This window comes from Podarcis erhardii, assembly GCF_964252035.2.
Source record: "Podarcis erhardii genome assembly, chromosome: 11".
NCBI classification, from domain to species: Eukaryota; Metazoa; Chordata; class Lepidosauria; order Squamata; family Lacertidae; genus Podarcis; species Podarcis erhardii.
Genome location: NC_138501.1, coordinates 50,586,167 through 50,606,253, shown reverse-complemented (window position 1 = coordinate 50,606,253; position 20,087 = coordinate 50,586,167). Strand labels below are relative to the sequence as shown.

The window sequence follows — 20,087 nt, the reverse complement described above, 5'->3', positions numbered from 1 at the left end:
TTATTATGCTTCTTTAAATCTTTGCTGAGGAAAAGGCAAAGGCCACTCTGAGAGGGTGATAGTCACCACCTGAGATGGCTTTGAAAGAGGATTTGGCAGACTCATGGCGGAAGAGAGGGCTACCATAGCCAGGATGACTATGCTCTGCCTTCACAGAAGGGGGTTGGACTCAATGGCCCTTGTGGTCTCTTCCAACTCTATGATTCGAAGAAGAAGAAGAAGAAGAAGAAGAAGAAGAAGAGGAGGAGGAGGAGGAGGAGGAGGAGGAGGAGGAGGAGGAGTTTGGATTTGATATCCTGCCTTTCACTCCCCTTAAGGAGTCTCAAAGCGGCTAATGTTCTCCTTTCCCTTCCTCCCCCACAACAAACACTCTGTAAGGTGAGTGAGGCTGAGAGACTTCAGAGAAGTGTGACTAGCCCAAGGTCACCCAGCAGCTGCATGTGGAGGAGCGGGGAATCGAACCCAGTTCACCAGATTACGACTCTACCGCTCTTAACCACTACACCACACTGGCTCTCAGAGGCAGCAATGCTTTTGGATACCAGTTGCTGGAATTGCAATAAAGGGAGGGTGCTTTGTGCTCAAATTCTGCTTGTGGGTTTCCATAGGCATCTGGTCAGCCACTGTGAGAACAGGTCACTGGGTTAGGTAGCCCATGGGCCTGATCCAGCAGGCTCTTCTTTTATCTACTTATGTTCTTATGAATGCCACTCACCCCCTACCCCAACACAGCAGCAACATCAGCAAAACATAAACTCAGGACTGCTTAATACCACTGCGTAGGACAGGAAGATTATATGAGGATACCCAGAGCTTACATGGTTAACAGCTCAAGGGAAATGACGTCCTATCACTGGGGGTTGTTCGTATAAGGGGTTTGTACTTTGTTATGTGAACGTTTTTACTTTCTGTTTTGGCTGCAGCAGGAGAAGCACCTTTCCTTCGCTATCTCCTGGTGGTGGTTGTTGTTTTGCTACTGTACAATAAAGCTTCGTAGAATAGGAGAAGCTGTTGTATGAGAGTTTTACAGCATGGCTGAGATTCCTTCCACACAGGCACACCTCTGCACAAGATACTCTGCTGTAGCCGGGATAAGCAGGTTGGCACAGTGGAAGCAGACTGGACGCCACAACAGTCCCACTGTGCGCAGCCTTGATGGACTCTCAACGGGACAGATTACTCCATGAGATCTTTGCCAGCATGCTCCATCTATGGTACCCACACAAAGAACCCTATTATGTACACAGCATGTCGCGTTAAAACACAGCAGCCATATTCTGCCATTAATTCAGTCTTCAGCAATGGCGCCATGGATTCTTGTGTTTGTTTATCATTATTCATCTACTCCATCATTCTCATGAAGGAGCTCTGAGCCTTCTGCTTCCCAAGCTATTCTCAGTTCCTTCCAGGACTGCAACATGAAATGCACTGAATTTTAGCACTTTGGGAATGTCAGATTCGACTGTGATTATTATTATTAACAGCAGAAGCCCACTTTGGGCTAAAAATGCCTGCCGTGAAATGGGTTGGAATAGATGACTCTCAGGGTCTCTTACAACTCTACAATTTTAAGATTCTGTGTTAGATGCACTAGGCTTACCAATGTCAGGATGTCTGTGTTGCTGAGAACCGTTTTGTGAATTGCTGCTGTTAAATGCATAATTACCACGGTCTGTACTGTTCTGCATTCCATTTCCCTCTGGCTTCTCTTTTTGCAACCCAATGCAAGCATCTGTGTGTTTATTGAAGTGAGACAAAGGATTCTTAGCACATTACAGTGGTACCTCGGGTTAAGAACTTAATTCATTCCGGAGGTCCATTCTTAACCTGAAACTGTTCTTAACCTGAGGTACCACTGTAGCTAATGGGGTCTCCCACTGCCGCTGCGCCGCCGCCGCATGATTTCTGTTCTCATCCTGAAGCGGTTTAGCCATGCTGGCCACATGACACCCGGAAAGCTCTCTGTGGACACACACCGACTCCCTTGGCCTGAAAGCGAGATGAGCGCCACAACCCCATAGACGCCTTTGACTGGACTTAACCATGAAGGGGTCCTTTACCTTTTACCTTTTTTTACTGACCCTGATGGCTGTCCCTGTCCCATTGGGGACATTATACTTCTGAATACCAAATACTACGAACCACAGGAGAAGAGAATGCTCTTGTTCTCATGTCCAGCTTCCAGGTTACCCACTGGAACATCTGCTTGGCCACTGTGAGAACTGGACTGGGTCAGTCATTGACCTGATCCAATAGAGCTCTTGTTATATCCTCACTTAAAGCGGTTTCCTCTCCATTCCCTTTTCAACTCCTGAAGCTGGCTCCCCTCCAGCTCCCGGTCTTCCTTGATGTCTCTGGCTTTCCTCCTATGGCCAGAAGTAGCTCCAGATGGCGCTCAATAAATCAAAAGGTGGCTTCATTTAAAATTCACTTTTTAATCATGTGTACAGATTTCTTCTCCCAAATCTTCACGCTTCCATGGGATCGTTCTGTTCTATATTTCAGTTACATACCTATAGATTTGGTTTGCGCTGTTGGGTTTTTCTTTATATCCTTGTAGACCCCTTATTTTGGCATTAAGTGGTACTTTAATTAAATACAAGTTTAAAGCAGGGTTTCCCAAACTTGGGTCTCCAGCTGTTTTGGACTACAATTGGCATCATCCCTGGCCACTGGTCCTACTAGCTAGGGATGATGGGAGTTGTAGTTCCACAACAGCTGGAGACCCCAGTTTGGGAAACTCTGGTCTAAAGCAACCATTGGTAAACAGGAGATCTGACTCATTTGCATGGTGGGTGGTAAAATACAGAAGCAGGAAGAAGCTGGGTTAGCCCAAACTTTCTGCTACATGAGATGAAAGAGGAACTGGTACATAGGATAATAATAATAATAATAATAATAATAATAATAATAATAATAATTTATTATTTATACCCCGCCCATCTGGCTGGGTTGCCCCAGCCACTCTGGGTGGCTCCCAGCAAAATATTAAAAACAATACAGCATCAGACATTGAAAATTTGCCTAAACAGGGCCGTCTTCAGTTGTCTTTTAAAAATAAAATAGTTGTTTATTGTCTTGACATCTGCTGGGAGGGCGTTCCACAGGGCAGGCGCCACTACTGAGAAGGCCCTCTGCCTGGTACCCTGTAACCTCACTTCTCGCAGCAAGGGAACCACCACAAGGCCCTCGGAGCTGTTTTATTATGTTTTTATATATGTTGGAAGCCACCCAGAGTGGGTGGGGCAACCCAGTCAGATGGGTTATTATTATTGTTGTTGTTAATGTGGAATAAAGGTAAAGGTAAAGGGACCCCTGACCATTAGGTCCAGTCGTGGCTGACTCTGGGGGACCAGAACAGCGCATGGAAACACCGTTTACCTTCCCGCCGGAGCGGTACCTATTTATCTACTTGCACTTTGATGTGCTTTCAAACTGCTAGGTTGGCAGAAGCAGAGACAGAGCAACGGGCGCTCACCCCGTTGTGGGGAATCAAACTGCCGACCTTCTGATCAGCAAGTCCCAGGCTTTGTGGTTTAACCCACAGTGCCACCCGCGTCCCTAACGTGGAATAGAATGTCCCTATTTTCATTGGAGAAATGTTGGTATGTTAGACGATACCAAGCTAGTTGGACCATGGCAGGTTCTTGTGTTCTTAGGGTGATGTTCAAATATCTACCATCTCCTCTTGCCAGGAGGCTTTCCATCATAACTGACTAATGCCAACCAGGACCGATAGCTGGCTGTATCAGTGCCTCAAATGCTGCTGTGGATGTTTCTCTTCCCTCTCCACAGGAGAAGCTCCTATGCAGCAGTCAGTGATGGATGCTCTCAGGGGAAGAATGTCAGCTGTCTCAGTAGGGAGGGAAGAGTGCCCTAGATGCTCCAAAGGAGGGAGGACAGTGGTGGATTCAGCGAAGCAGATGCCACATGTACACTTCTGCTTGGAGACCATCAGCAGAGAATTTCACAAAGCAGGCTGTGATGACAGGAGGGGGAAGAGAGGCTGTGGTGAGTAGGTGGGTGGGAGAAAGGGCAAAGAAACCTCATGGATTAGATCATGGTGTGTGCAGGTGATGATGATGTAAATCAAAGGAATGAGAAGGTGGGCAGGAGAAGAAAGGCACATTTTAGGCAAGGTTAAATTCTCTTGCATGGAAATGAAAGCAGAGAGATGTCACTCTCTTGAACAGGGGTCAGCAAACTTTTTCAGCAGGGGGCCGGTCCGCTGTCCCTCAGACCTTGTGGGGGACTGGACTATATTTTGAAGGGGATTAAAAAGAAGAACGAATTCCTATGCCCCACAAATAAGCCAGAGATGAATTTTAAATAAAAGCACACATTCTACTTGTGTAAAAACACCAGGCAGGCCCCACAAATAAGCCAGAGATGCATTTTAAGTAAAAGGACATATTCTACTCATGTAAAAACACACTGATTCCCGGTCTGTTCTCGGGCCAGATTTAAAAGGTGATTGGGCCGAATCTGGCCCCCGGACCTTGGTTTGCCTACCCATGCTCTTGAATAAGACCATAAGTCTTGAATAGGGATGGAGAAATCCATCAATTTCAGTTTCTCTCCCTTTCTCATTTTTCGGGTTCAGTTCTCCACATTGCCACATCAGTTGGAGATTTTTCTTTCTTTCCAGCATTGATCAGCAGAGGTTTTTAAGCAGAGGTTGGATGGCCATCTGTCATGGATGCTTTAGTTGAGATTCCTGCATTGCAGGGCGTTGAACTAGATGACCCTCCCTTCCAACTCTATGATTCTATTATTTTAGTGCCGATGGCTCCTAATTTGCACGTTCTGGCATGCAATTTTGCCTATTGCAAACATTTTTGCAAAAGAATTTGTGCCCTGCTTCATTGTGAAAGCCTGATTGGAGTTTACCAAAAAAGAAAGCTGAAGCAAAATGATCAGTAAGACAGATTAATAATAACTTTCAAGAAGTGAAAATTGCAATAGACTAAAAGCAAATCAAGAATCGCACCGATGTTCTAAACATCTGGGTGGGCTTGTCTAAACAAAACTGGTGCCAAAAAGAGTGCAATGAAAGCAAGAAGCAGAGAATTCCAAAGCCTGGGTGCTAAAAGATTGAGTATTATATGGCCCATATAACAGTGCCAGTAAGTTGTATGCATTTCTGTATGTTACCTATGTCTTTTTTTAATGCAGACTTTAGTTGAGATTCCTGCATTGCAGAGGGTTGGATTAGATGACCCTCCCTTCCAACTCTACGGTCTAGATGCACTTTTTGTACACATGAGTTGGCTGGAGCACTGGACAGTAAAATCTGGAGAATTTGGGGGGGGGAGGCAGTGTATTGGTTCACACACTGTTTTGGAATGTGGAAATAAGATACATTCACCTTTCAGTGCAAACTGAATCAAATTTGTTCCCCATCCCTAAGCTTGAACCAGGAGCCTCACAGGTATGGAAGTGGTCTACCACTCCCTATCACTACTGGACTTCTTGCCTCCTGGCAGAAACAGCAGGCAGTTGAAGCCAGGATGCAATCACCATGGACCAGACTCCTCTTGATCCTGGGAGTCATGTGAGATACCAGAGCCAATTCCAATACTATTATTTGTTTAGAACTTTTATATCCCACTTTATAACCCCAAGCCCCAATGATGTGGCTTGTGAAAAGATTCTCACAATAAAAAGTAAAGTCACATCCAGGTCCTCCATCAGGAACAGGAATAATGTGGCTCCCCTACAGTGCCAGCCTTGTTCTGGGGACGTTTTCTGCTCTCCTTCTTGGTGTTGCCCTTTGGCCTCTACCTACTAGGCAGCACAGCTGAGCAGGAAAGGGAGGAAAGCTGAGCAACTGGATCAAACCTGGTGGCAGTTGTCTGCTGCTAGGAACATAAGAAGCTACCCTATCAGACCAGACCCTGCAAGTGTCCCTATTTTCCAGGGACGTCCCTGATTTATAGAAGCCATCCCAGTTTCTGATTTAATCCCAGAATGTCCTGCTTTTCCTTGTTTGTTGTTGTTGTTGTTGTTGTTTAGTCGTTTAGTCGTGTCCGACTCTTCGTGACCCCATGGACCAGAGCACACCAGGCACTTCTGTCTTCCACTGCCTCCTGCAGTTTGGTCAAACTCATGCTGGTGGCTTCAAGAACACTGTCCAACCATCTCGTCCTCTGTCGTCCCCTTCTCCTTGTGCCCTCCATCTTTCCCAACATCAGGGTCTTTTCCAGGGAGTCTTCTCTTCTCATGAGGTGGCCAAAGTACTGGAGCCTCAGCTTCACGATCTTTCCTTCCAGTGAGCACTCAGGGCTGATTTCCTTCAGAATGGATAGGTTTGATCTTCTTGCAGTCCATGGGACTCTCAAGAGTCTCCTCCAGCACCAGAATTCTAAAGCATCAATTCTTCGGCGATCAGCCTTTTTTCTAGTCTACAGGACGTTCCTATTTTTAACAGAGAGATGTTGGAGGGCAACCCCTAAGCCATCTGAAGGCAGCCTTATATAGAAAAGGTTTTTTTAAAATATTTAAAGTTTAATTATGTTTCTATACATGCTTTAAGCTGCCCAGAGTGGCTGGGGCAACCCAGTCAGAGGGGTGGGGTATAAATAGTAAAACAACAACAACAACAACAACAACAACAACAACAACAACAACAACAACTGACTAGGACGTCCCTATTTTCATCAGAGAAATGCTGGAGGGTATGTCCGAGCCTGGATAGCTCAGGTGGTTAGAGTACGGTGCCGATAGTGCCAAGGTTGCAGGTTTGATCCCTGTATGGGACAGTTGCATATTCCTACATTGGATGGGGGTTGGACTAGATGATTCTCAGGCTCCCTTGCACCTCTTCAATTCTATGATTTTATGTTAGACCATTGATCCATCCACCTCACTAATGCCTACCCCGCCATAGGGAACCCTTTTTTCAGCCAATAGGACCACATTCCCTTCCACACAACCTTTCGAGGGCCACATACCAGCAGCAGGCAAGACTCATCAACAAAACTGGATGGAGCAACAAATATTTCCCCTGTTTGCACAGTAGGCTGGTTTCTATAAACACTCCTACCCACCTTCAGGGCTGGGTGACCAAGATGAGGTTAACCAGGAATTCTTCTCATATTTAGATTCCAATCTGAACCGGACAAGAATGGAAGGGGTTGTGTCATTTGTCTCTTCTCTAAAATCCCAACAAATTTCACCAACTTCTGAAGCTGTTTACCAAAGGTATGGCTGACCTTTTATTCTTCGTCTGCGATAGCTGCTGAGCACTGTTTCGTTTAATACTGTTTAACACTGTTTATTTTTGAGTTGGGCGTGTGGTGTCCCTTGCCTGCACCAGGGAGGAGGAGACTCAAGCCTGCATGCCAAATATAGCCCCCAGACCTCTCCTCAGCCCAAGCCCCCTCCCAAGCCCCCTCCCTTTCACCCAAACCTGCCTGACACCTTCCTCGAATATTTTTGCCTGTCTGGAATGTGTCCTTGCATTCTGATGTTTTGCGAGTGTTTGTAGATTCCACCCTATTGCAGAAACATAAAATTTGCATACGTTACTCCACCCACATTTGCAATCAGCCCCACCCACCCCTGACATGTGGTTCCCGGAAGTTTACCCAGAAGGGGGTGAAGCTTGTAGGTCCCGCCCCTAATCTTTGTGGGATTTACATCTTTTAAATGCATAAATCATTGCTTTCCATGGATGTTATGTTATATGAAATAGTAATTGCGTGATTCCCCCTCTTTTCCCCTTAACAATATATTTTTTAAAAAATTATTTTATCATTTATACGCTGTGTATCTGGCTGGGGGCATAAATTATGTATTGTCTATCTTTTCTTCTTCTTCTTCTTTTCCTGTAAATCGCTTGGAGACCTTCGGGTGACAAGCAACCAATAAGTCTAATAAATGAAAATAATAATCTGCCATGGATTCTTTAGTTGAGAATCTTGCATTGCAGGGGGGGTGGGCTAGATGACCCTTTATGGTCCCTTCCAGTTCTACAATTCTATGATTCTAGGACGGCTTCTACTCCTTCAGCCTCCTGTTTGCTGGCATACACCTCAACAATTTACAGTTCAAGTGGAAGAAGGGCCATCTTCACACATTGTGTCACACATTGCGTTTTTTCACTGTATGCATAAGTTGCTTTAAATGCACTCCAGGGGAATGTCATGTGTGAATGTCGACAACACATAAGCAATAAATCGTAGAGTTGGAAGGAACCAAGGCAGGAATATTTTGGCCTGGCATGGGGCTCAAACCCATAACCCTGAATTAATAATCTCACGCTCTACCGACTGAGCTGTCCCAGCTGCAGAAATCTGCCTGTGAATTTGGACCTTCATGCAGGTAGGCTCATCCCAGAGCCGGGATTGTCTGTGGTCCCTTGTTGAATATGTATTCTGGGGCATCGCTGGGTATTTGCCCCATAAGGTGTGAGAGATACAGGGAGGAAATGGGTGTGGGGAGGGGAGAGATTTTCCTTCTTTCTTTCTTTCTTTCTTTCTTTCTTTCTTTCCTCAAAGGTGTCTGCAGAATCCTGCATCTCTAAGCATAAGCTGCCATCTAGTGGCTTTATGATGCAAATTCCCCTTCCTCCGAAAAGTGCTTCATTTGCCTTCGCAGCAGGAGGTGAGGTAAGTGTTCACGGCTAAATGCGTTAGCTTAGCAATGTTACATGCTGGAAATAAATTAATATACACCTCTTCCCGTCTTGGGGGCCATTGTTGCTGAGGCATAAATTAATAGTGCTGTTCTAACTAACTTTTGCCTCTGTGTGTCTGGTCCCGTTGGTAGCTTCGAAAGGAAAGGGCTCCCACGGTTTACTTGGGAGCAAACACAAAGCCCTAAATGTACCTTTGCAGAGTGTGAGCTGTTATAATTGCACTTCTCTTAAGGAGGATGAAAAATCGAGGTTGATTATTTCCAGTGTGATTAGAATCAGTGTGGTGTTAAGAGTGGTAGACTTGTAATCTGGTGAACCGGGTTCTTGTCTCCACTCCTCCACATGCAGCTGCTGGGTGACCTTGGGCTAGTCACACTTCTTTGAAGTCTCTCAGCCTCACTCACCTCACAGAGAGTTTGTTGTGGGGAAGGAAGGGAAAGGAGAATGTTAGCCACTTTCAGACTCCTTCAGGTGGTGATAAAGCGGGATATCAAATCCAGACTCCCCTTCTTCTTCTTCCTTTCTCCAAGGTAAGAGATTTCAAGGCTTGCTCTTGATGGGGTTACACCCCCTCTGAAGGATCAGGTATGCAGCTTGTGGGTACTTCTGTACCTATTGTTGTCGCTTGAAGCTCAGGTGGTCTCAGTAGCACGGTGAGCTTTCCATCAGCTTTGGCTGGTTGCCCGACTGCTCCCCTACATGGACTTGGATAGTCTTAACTTCTGTCTATGCTTTGGTTAGATAATTGCAATGTGTTACATGTGGGGCTGCCTCTGAAGATGGTTCAGAAATTTCAGCTGGTGCAGAATTCATTGGCCAGGTTGGTCACTGGGCAAGATGGTTTGAGTGTATCACACCAATCCTGGCCCAGTGGTGGAGCTTCATGTTCTGGCACTGAGGGGTGTGGAGAACTGGTGGGGGCGTGGCCGGCGTGCATCCCAGGGGCATGTCCTGTGTCCCGGGGATGTGGCACGCCATCCGCAGGGGTGTGGTGCACGTCCTGGGGTTGGTTAAAGAGCAGAAACTTGCCTTAGAGTTGGCCTTAGAGTTCAAAACCCTGCTTCAAGCATTCGGCAGCCATCTTCCTCCTTGAAAATTTTCGCACCCCACCGAGATCGCACTGCCGGGAGCAGTGTGCTCCTCCCACCCCCCTCTTCCTCCGCCAGTGTCCTAGCCTGACTGCACCAGCTACCAATTAGTTTCTGGACCCCATTCAAAGTGCTGGTTTTGACCTAAGGTAAAGGTAAAGGGACCCCTGACCATTAGGTCCAGTCGTGACAGACTCTGGGGTTGCAGCGCTCATCTCGCTGTATTGGCCGAGGGAGCCGGCGTACAGCTTCCGAGTCATGTGGCCAGCATGACTAAGCTGCCTCTGGCAAACCAGAGCAGTGCACAGAAACGCCGATGTTGTTTTTGTTTCAAACATTGCAAATTTCGGATAAAATGGAGTGTTTCAAGAAGTGGCAGAGAGATATTTCTAGATTTGTCTGGCAGGGCAAGAAGCCTCAAATAAAATTTAAGATATTAACTGATGCTAAAGAAAGAGGTGGATTTGCCCTGCTGGACTTAAAACTTTATAATGAATCAGCCGCATTTGGCTGGCTGAGAGAATGGATGCTTCTTGAGAACACTGATGTGTTGGATTTAGAAGGTTTTAACAATGTTTTTGGGTGGCATGCATATTTGTGGTATGATAAGGTCAAAGCACATAAAGCGTTTAAAAACCATATTGTCAGAAAAGCACTGTTTAATGTTTGGATAAGATATAAGGACTTGCTTGAAAATAAAACCCCAAGGTGGCTGTCACCAATGGAAGCGAAGGCTCAGAAAAAGCTAAATATGGAGGCCAAATGGCCGAAATATTGGGAAATTTTGGAACAAGAGGGAGACAGACTAAAATTGCAGAGTTTTGAAAAATTAAAAAATAGAGTGCGAGACTGGCTTCATTATTACCAGATAATGGAGGCATATAATTTGGACAAAAAAATTGGCTTCCAGGTGGAAAAATCAAAACTAGAAACAGAATTGCTAGATCCTAAAATTAAGAACTTGTCAAGAATGTATAACTTGCTGTTGAAATGGAATACTCAGGATGAAACGGTGAAATCTGTTATGATTAAATGGGCACAAGATGTTGGACATAATATTATGATGGCTGACTGGGAACAGTTATGGACCACAGGTATGAAATTCACGGCATGTAATGCCTTAAGAGAGAATATAATGAAAATGATATACAGGTGGTACATGACACCAGTCAAGCTTGCAAAAATCTATCATTTGCCCGATAATAAATTTTGGAAATGTAAAGAGACCGAAGGTACATTCTTTCACCTCTGGTGGACGTGCCCAAGGATTAAGACTTTCTGGGAGATGATCTATAATGAAATGAAAAAGGTATTTAAATATACCTTTCTGAAGAAACCAGAGGCCTTTCTCCTGGGCATGGTCGGCCAATTGGTGCCAAAGAAGGACAGAACTTTCTTTATGTATGCAACAACAGCAGCAAGAATACTTATTGCAAAGTACTGGAAGACACAAGAATTACCCACCCGGGAAGAATGGCAGATGAAGGTGATGGACTACATGGAACTGGCGGAAATGACTGGCAGAATCCGAGAACAGGGAGAAGAGTCGGTGGAGGAAGATTGGAAGAAATTTAAAGACTATTTACAGAAACATTGTAAAATTAACAACTGTTAGAAGGATGTTGGAATAATATTATATGATTTTAGCAGGAATGATATAAAGGATTTGGGAATAATTGACTGTTAATTGGTGAAAGGAGGAAAAGTAAAGTTACATTATATTAAGATAATTTACAGGATTAAAATTTTAAAAGAGGGAAAGGATTTGCTGAAATGGATAATTGACCTAGAAAACAAAAAAGGGAGGTGTGAGGAGGTCAAGGAAATAAGCTAATGAAAGATAAGTAATGAGGAGATTTGATATATTTTTCTTTGTGTTTTTGTTTTTGTTTAATGGATTTTATTTTTCTGTTTGTTTTTTTATATTGTGATGTGTTGTTTTGTTTTTGTTTAATGTGGTATTTTTACTTTTTCTTTCTGTAACCTTTAAAATTTTAATAAATAGTATTTTAAAAAAACAAAACAGAAATGCTGTTTACCTTCCCGCCAGAGCGGTAGCTATTTATCTACTTGCACTTTGATGTGCTTTCGAACTGCTAGGTTGGCAGGAGCAGGTACTGAGCAACGGGAGCTCACCCCGTCGCTGGGATTCGTACCGCCAACCTTCTGATCGGCAAGTCCTAGGCTTTGTGGTTTAACCCACATCGCCACCCGCGTCCCTTGGTTTTGACCTATAAAGCCTTAAAAGCCTCAGGGCCACAATACCTCAAGGAACGCCTCTCCCCATATGAATTGATCCAGACCCTGCGACCATCACCTGACGCCCTTTTGTTGTGCTTCCTCTGTGAGAGGTTCAGAAGGTGGCAACCCAAGAATGGACCTTTACTGTGGTGGCTCCCCATTTGCGGAATGCCCTTCTCAGGGAAGCTCATCTGTCACCTTTGTTACATTGGCACCAGGCAAAAAATCCTGGCTGGGGACGTCGGGACCGGGGTCAAGTTGGTAGGGTGGGAGCAGGAATGGGAGTCAGAAAGCCAAGAGTCCAAGGGTCAGAGAGCCTGAAGTCAAGAAGCCAAGGGTCAGAGGGTAAGGAAGCAAGGAGTCATGAAGTCAGGGGTCCGAGGATCAAGAAGCAAGGAGTCAAGCACAGCAAGGCAGGGAATGTGTTGCTGTGGCAAAGAGCCAAAGGGAAAATGCTAACCTTATATCCCTTCCCGGCTCTTGCCACCAGGTGCTGTGAGTTACGAATCGGCCTCACCTGTGTGGCCGTGCCTTGCCTCTTCAGAACAAACCTAGGAAAGCCCCAGTCCTGCAAAGTCCTACTGGTCACAGGGCCTGGCTGCTGCATACACACCTGACACCATCATCCAGCCCATTCACGGTGGCCAACCAGGTGCCTATGAGAAACCTGCAAGAAGAACCTGAGCATGAGAGCACTCTGTGACTTCCAGCAACTGAAACTCCCAACCTTCTGGAGCAGATTTTGAGTGTCTGCTAAGGGAAGAAGAGACAGAGGAACTTCAATCGCAAAAAGAAAAGCAAGTCTGCTGCATGAACAGAGCAACAGGATACAAGTATCTTATGAACAAGTTAGGGTGCAGCCCAGATGTGACCTGAGCAAAGTGCCAAGGTCTTGGCAGAGGTGCCTAGCAGGTCACATCTGGGCCCTGAGCCTGAGGTTCCCAACCCCTGATCTACATCTATTTCTGTGGCTTGTGTAATCTAATAATTTGTGTTAATATATATATGGGAAACCTGCCAAAGCATGAGAATTGAACACAGAGAGACAGCTGAACCAGCACTTGACTTACTGGTTGGCATGCCTGCAATGCAAGTTGTGTAGCAGAGATCACACTGTGGGTGAAGGACCCACTGCGAATCCTGTTAATACACTACATCTATCTTCACCTTCGCCTGCAAGTGCTCCAATTGGAGAACAGCCTTTATGAAAGGTGTCATGGGCTTTGAAGATGCTTGAACTCAGGATGAAAGTGAGAAACGTGCTAAGAGGAAGGCACACTTGGCAAACCCTCACCATGATCAACTCCTGCCTGGAAACCTGCGTCCCCACTGTGGAAGGATGTGTGGATCCAGAATTGGCCTCCACAGTCACTTACGGACTGTTAAAACTGTGTTTATGGAAGACAATCTTACTCGGCTACGAGTGATCGTCAAAGAAGAAGACCGGAAATTTGTGGGTGCCTGGGCCCCTGCATGGCCCTTGCATGGTTGGCACCTATACTTATTAGAGGTGCAGGAAGGAGATGAGCACAGATCCATCAAGGCCTATTCTGCTGGCAATCTCTAGTTAAGGAAAGTAAGAGGTTGTTGTTTTTTTCTGTGCAATGGATTTTGTGAGATACTTGAAACATAATATGTGAAATTCCCCTGAAAAATGTTTTTTTTATATTTTAATTTTATAGTATCATTCATTTCTTCTTTCTCCTCCTTCCAAATATTTTATTTATTTATCCTATGCATTTTTTTTCTGTTGAATTGGGCTCCTCCATAATGACCTCTGAATGTTGCAGGTCTGACAATTCCCTATTCCACTCCCCGTACAACATTCCTTCATCCTATACTGCTAGATGAGGACGTCTTTCAGTCAGTCCAAGATCAAACAGCAATTTGTTCGAAGAAGGAGCTCAGATGCACAGTGCAGGTCAGACTGCCTGGCATTGAGGTGGTCTCGGGGGCTGGATTCAAGGTTCACTGAACTCAGCCAAAAAAAAAAGCGCACAAAAAAACTGCCATGGACTTTAGTGGGGTTTTGAACTGCTGTTCTCTGTGAAAAAAAAATCATTCTAGGTTTCTGGTTCCTTCTGGCAAGATACGGAGAACAACTGAAATCAAAGCTCAGAGCGTTACTTTCTGAAACGAGATCCTCTAATTTTGTTCTCTCTGAGAGGTCGCTACCTTTTGGGATTAAGTCTAAAGCACGGAATAGTGAGAATAGCAGAGAGAAGGAAATCAAGAACAACACTGATGTGATGGTTGCAGACTTTAAAGGAGGCTTAGACAAATTTGTGGAGGCTGAGGCTAACCATGTCAGTAGCTGAATACTATCTACAGCATCAGAGACAGCCTGTCTCTCAGTACCAAGTGGGGAGGGTGCTGTTACCTACAGATTCTGCATTCAGGCATTCCATAGGCATCTGTGTTGCTACAATGGGAACAGGATATTGAACTAGATGGGCCTTTGCCCTGATCCAATAGGGTCGTCTTATGTTCTTATGATGTTAAAAATGAGCTAGAGAAATTCCTGGAGGATAAGGCTATTGGCTATTGGCAATGATGGCCCTTTATGTCTGCATGCGTCAGAGGTAGGTAGCCTATGAATATCAGTTTCATGCAGGGAGAGTGCTGTTTCTCCCTCCTTCTTCCTGTGGCCTTCCTTTGGAGTAGCCATGACTAGTTCTCAATGGCTACTACTAAGGATGAAAGAATCTCATCGATTAGGGTTCTTTTGGTTTCTCATTTTTCCAATCTTAGATTCAGTTTTCCACATTTCTGCAGAAATCTGCAAATTCTTTTAAAAGATAATCCCCATGAAAATTCACCAGCATTGTAGTGTGAATTCTCCCCCCTCCCCATAAACACATTTTATTGCTTAAGGTATATATTTTTTGCAAGTAGTTTCTCCACTTGTACTGCTTTTTTGTATGTTGTATTCACAACTCTATTCATTGCACACTTTCCCTTCTTGTGTGCCTTTTCGTAAATATTGTTGGGCTGGAGAACTACATCACAAAATTCAGATAAGGGATGGTTTTGAAGGATAGCCATCTATTGTTTCTCGTGTCATTTGGGAAAGTGTGAATTTGACTTTCAATGTGAACTCATCAAATTCCCTCTCCCCCCCCCCCAATCTCTAGCTGCTAGAGGATCGAAGGCAGTATGCCTTTGAATTGCCAACAGCAGGAAAGAGCCTTTCTCCTTATTTCCTTCATGCAGACTTCCCATACGTATCTGGTTGGCCATGCTGGAAAACACAATCCTGGACTATCATTATTATTACTTGTTGGCATCCAGCCCTCTCTAGATACAATGGAGTGTACCTGCAGGGGTGAAGTTAAACCACTGTGTTAGCCTCACTGAAATGACCTCCCAGGGGTGCATGTCTGGACAATATGCATGGAGGTCCTGGGTTGCCCAAACAACAAGACCCCCATCTTAGCCTCGCTGATGTGGTCCAAAGGAAAGCTGAGCAATACGTTTGGCACCAGCTTGGCTGCCGGAGTTGCTGGAAGGAGATGTTCAATGTGCCATTCAACCATCCTAGGGACAGATCGTGAAGCTGAGGCTCCAGTACTTTGGCTACCTCATGAGAAGAGAAGACTCCCTGGAAAAGACCCTGATGTTGGGAAAGATTGAGGGCACAAGGAGAAGCGGACGACAGAGGACGAGATGGTTGGACAGTGTTCTCAAAGCTACCAGCATGAGTTTGACCAAACTGCAGGAGGCAATGGAAGACAGGAGTGCCTGGCATGCTCTGGTCCATGGGGTCACGAAGAGTCGGACACGACTAAACGACTAAACAACAACAACAGGGACTTGTCAGGGGCTGGGCAGAGGAGGAGGAGTGGTAGAGACCACCTCCCCATCCTGACTCTTCCAGGGAGGAGGAGGAGGAAGACAGTATAGATTTACAACAGTGGTTTGAGGGAGGTCACAGCTCAGAGGCAGATGAGGGGGGTGTTGGAAACACGCCCAGGAAGGCCGCCAACTTCCCAAGACACTGGGGCGTTGCTTCAGTGGTCCTCCCTGGCTGTAAATCTCCCTCAGTCCAGAGAGACCAGTGATAAGCGACCCCTCTCTCCTGAGAGGAGCACACTCATCTTCTGGCATATCATTGCAGAAGAAAAACTCAATCAGTAGCTCTAAAACTACTTTATTTACAGTCTATAATACAAAGACTCCATCAGCACATCTGTGCACCAGTACAGAACAGCATCACAAACAGAAGTGAAACTAACTTCCAACAGTACTGAGACTTCCTGTCTTACGCTCACTCAGACACTCACGTGATGTAGACAAAACATAGTGCTACTGCTGAAACAGCACGGATGGATAAAAATCCTAACAGGGGAAAGTTAGGAAATAATGGGAGAGGAGGAGCAGGCAGAGCCAGAGCAACACCTGGCTAACAGGTTGTCACTAGAAAGCATTCTATACTCTCCATCTCCCAGAACCCAGTGAGCCTTAAAAGTAGGGGAGCAAAGAGCTCAAAGACAGAGGGAACTTAGCAGTACCGTAGAGGTGATGATGATGATGATGATGATGATGATGATGATGATTGAGGAAGTTGGAGAGAAGGGGGGGTGAAGATTCACTCAGGACAATGCCATTATCCAATGGGTTCTATAGCTCCTCTGTAAAGTTTGAAATAAAAAAGAACTGTAATAAATTTTTCCTTGTCTTTATACTTCCTGGGCAACCAGTAAGGAGCTGCTGACAGCACCCTGAAAGGACTCCACTCTGAATTTGTGTAGGGTTTACTCCTTAGCCTTATTTTCTCCCGAAGATATCCCACAAGGCAGTGGAGGTTTGGGTTCAGAGTTATCTTCGCATACCCCACCTTTTCCCCTGATGGAACTCAAGGTGGCTTGCAGATAAAAATAAGAACCGTTAAGAACATAGGAAAAACAATAATTAAAAAACAAATGAACATTGATGAAATTAAAAGGTAAAGGACCTCTGGGTGGTTAAGTCCAGTAGAACTCGACTATGGGGTTGCGGCACTCATCTCTGCTTTCAGGCTGAGGGACCTGATGTTTGTCCACAGAGAGCTTTCTGGGTCATGTGGCTAGCATGACTAAACCGCTTCTGGCGCAATGTAACACTGTGACGGAGGCCAGAGCGCACAGAAATGCCCTTTACTTGATTAATTTACTTTATTTACTTCTTTGTTTACTTCTTCAACTGATGGAATTAAAACTATATACATATATAAAATCTATTAAAACCCATACCAATAATTACCCCCCTCCCCAAAAAAGCCCCGTAATTTCCCTGAAGGGACATGGGTGACGCTGTGGTCTATACCACAGAGCCTCTTGGGCTTGCCAATCAGAAGGCCAGTGGTTCGAATCCCCATGACGGGGTGAGCTCCCTTTGCTCAGTCCCAGCTCCTGCCAACTTAGCAGTTCAAAGTAGATAAATAGGTACCACTCTGGCGGGAAGGTAAAAGGCGTTTCCGTGCTCTGCTCTGGTTTGCCAGAAACAGCTTAGTGATGCTGGCCACATGACCCGGAAAGTGAGATGAGCACTGCAACCCCTGAGTTGGCCACGACTGGAACTAATGGTCAGGGGTCCCTTTACCTTTACCTAAATTCCCTGAAAGCAATCAGTTGCCCAAAGCCTTTTGGAACAAGAAAGTCTTCACCTGCTGGCAGAAGGGGGGAGCCGGTCTAGCTTCTCTAGGGACTAGATGGGTTTTGGTGTGACCCAATGGAGCACTTCACTTTGTATAAAAATCAGATGCAAACATTTGTCAAATCCTTTTTTAAAGCCGTCCAAGTTGGTGGCCACCACTACTTCTCAGGGGAGAGGATGCCGCAGTTTAACTATGAACTGTGTGAAGAAGCATTTTCTGTTGTCTCTTCTGAATCTTCCAACATTCAGTTTCGTTGGATGCCCATGAGATTAGTGTTATGACAGAGGGAGGAAAGCATTTCTCTGTCCACTTCCTCTACACCCTGCATAATTTTGTAGACCTCTGTCATGCCCCCTCTCATTCGCCTTTTCTCTAAACTAAAAAAAAAAAAAAGTTTCAAATCTTGCAACCTTCCCTCAGAAGGGGAGTTCCTCTGTCCTCTTGATCATTTTGGTCTTCAGACAGCCAGAGGAAGGAGAGAGAGGGGGGTAGAGAGAGGGAGGGAGGGAGGGAGGGAGGGAGGGAGGGAGAGAGAGAGAGAGAGAGAGAGAGAGAGAGAGACCTGCAGACTGAAATAGTGGAACCCTGGAACATCTTTGCAGCTCAGTTTTGCTGGTTGTACAGACAGACCCTGTCATCAGTCTCCTCTCATGACTGCACATTCTCGGTTTATGTTGGAGGAATGTTTCCTACTTTTATCCTGCTGTTTCTTCTTTCCCTTTTTTAAAAAAAACAGATTCTGACTTCTCCTGGCTATTCCATGCTGGGCTTTCTTGAAATCCTTCCCTTCCTTTTGGTACTTTAGATCTTTTATAGCTGGTGCATTCCCTGTGGCCGTTTCTTCGCCCCACTGTGCAAATTTACTGCAGCTATTGTTTTTGCATGCACACACACACTTTCTTTTACAAATCTGTACCTCCAGCTCCCTAATCATTTTTTGCCACACTCCTCTGAACTCTTTCCCAGTTTGTCTACATCTCCCCGGTAATGATTTCCTTTCACCGTGCTTCTCATTTGTCATCCTACCTCCTCCATCTTATCACATCCCCGCAGACCTTTTGCCCCGTTGCTATGTTGTGCTGTTAGGTAGACTGGACTTGGGCAATTGACGTAATCCCTTAATTTGCCAGAGGTATGCAAACCAGTATCCAGTACGCTTTTGATTTCCTGAGCCTAATAGGATGCTGCGAGGAAAGGATTATGCCTTCGCCTCATAGAAATATGAATAGGAACAATCGATGGACTTAAAATCCAGAGATGAAGGGATATTGCTTATCTTTGTGCAATTCTGCATTGCGTGGATTGAAGGCCAGGCATCGTGCGATCTGTCAACTCAGCATAACTTGTGAAGTCCCAAGCTATACATGGCCCAACAAGCAGATATGAGAGCCCAACAGGGGTTGGTAAAATTCCTGCTTTGGCTCCTGTCTAGGAATCATTTGGGATGCATAAAGTACCCCTGTCCTGGTCACGTTAAACCAGCTGGGGTCTGTAGTCATTCCAATCAAATGCCAACCTAAATTCAATTGGTGTTTTCAATACTTCAGTAAGAATCCTGGGATAACTCTAGATATTTGTTCATGTACATGTACAAAAGTCAGTTCAGTGAGAATGTTAAGGATAGTAGGAGAGGATATATTATTAAATATTATCCTTCCTTCACTCACACTAGTGAATCATATAGCAGAACAGATTCCCCTCAATTCACCAGGAAGCTAGTTTCCAGATTCGTTTGAATCTCTTTCGTTAAGCAATCCAAAGTGGCCTTGCCCAGATGAATTATTCCTGGTGTCCCCTTTTATCCCTCCTAAAATAATAAAGACACAAGAGTCTTTCCTTAAAAGTAACAAGAAGTTGACTCACATTCAGTTCACAGTATGATCCCTGAAGGCAGGCTTTAGCTAGTAGTTACAGAACATAGTGCAAGTTTATCCCATAGGGGGCTTGAGCCCATGTACTGCTGGCTGAGGGCCAGCAGGCAGCAAAATACATTAAGAGAACAGCAGCAAGAGAAGAAAATGGCTGCAGGAGAGCAGCGTGGCATCAAGAGGAAGATGGCTGCGTGACTCGGCTCATTTATGGAGTCAGCAAAGGTCATGCCCACCTTCCTGGTCACATGCAGGGAGAGGACGCTCCAGACCAGTGGAACAGGAAGTTATACTGGCTGGAGTAACATCCCCCTGCCTGCGTCCACTCTAGGGAAACAAGGAATGTTGTATTTGACTGCTCCAATGGATTACATCCCACGAGTTCTTCTTATATTTTTGTGAAAGTGGGGTGGGAGCATTGAGTCAATGTGCTTATGGGATGTTGCTATTTGGGGCTGGGATTCAACCACGCACCACCAAATTCAAGCTGCACAAGTGCAGTTGACTGGAATAATAATAATAATATAATAATTTATTATTTATACCCCGCCCATCTGGCTGAGTTTCCCCAGCCACTCTGGGCGGCTCCCAATCAAGTATTAAAAACAATACAG

General features: G+C 45.2%; 1 long non-coding RNA gene across 1 annotated transcript in view; it reads right to left on the bottom strand.

Moving 5' to 3' along the window:
* Positions 1-233: 233 nt before the first annotated feature.
* The window catches only part of LOC309352913, a 911,067-nt gene continuing 891,213 nt past the window's right edge, over positions 234-20,087 (bottom strand). Inside the window, exon 3 of the long non-coding RNA XR_014161473.1 lies at positions 234-311. This is a non-coding gene — a long non-coding RNA (uncharacterized lncRNA). The remainder of the gene's footprint in view (positions 312-20,087) is intronic.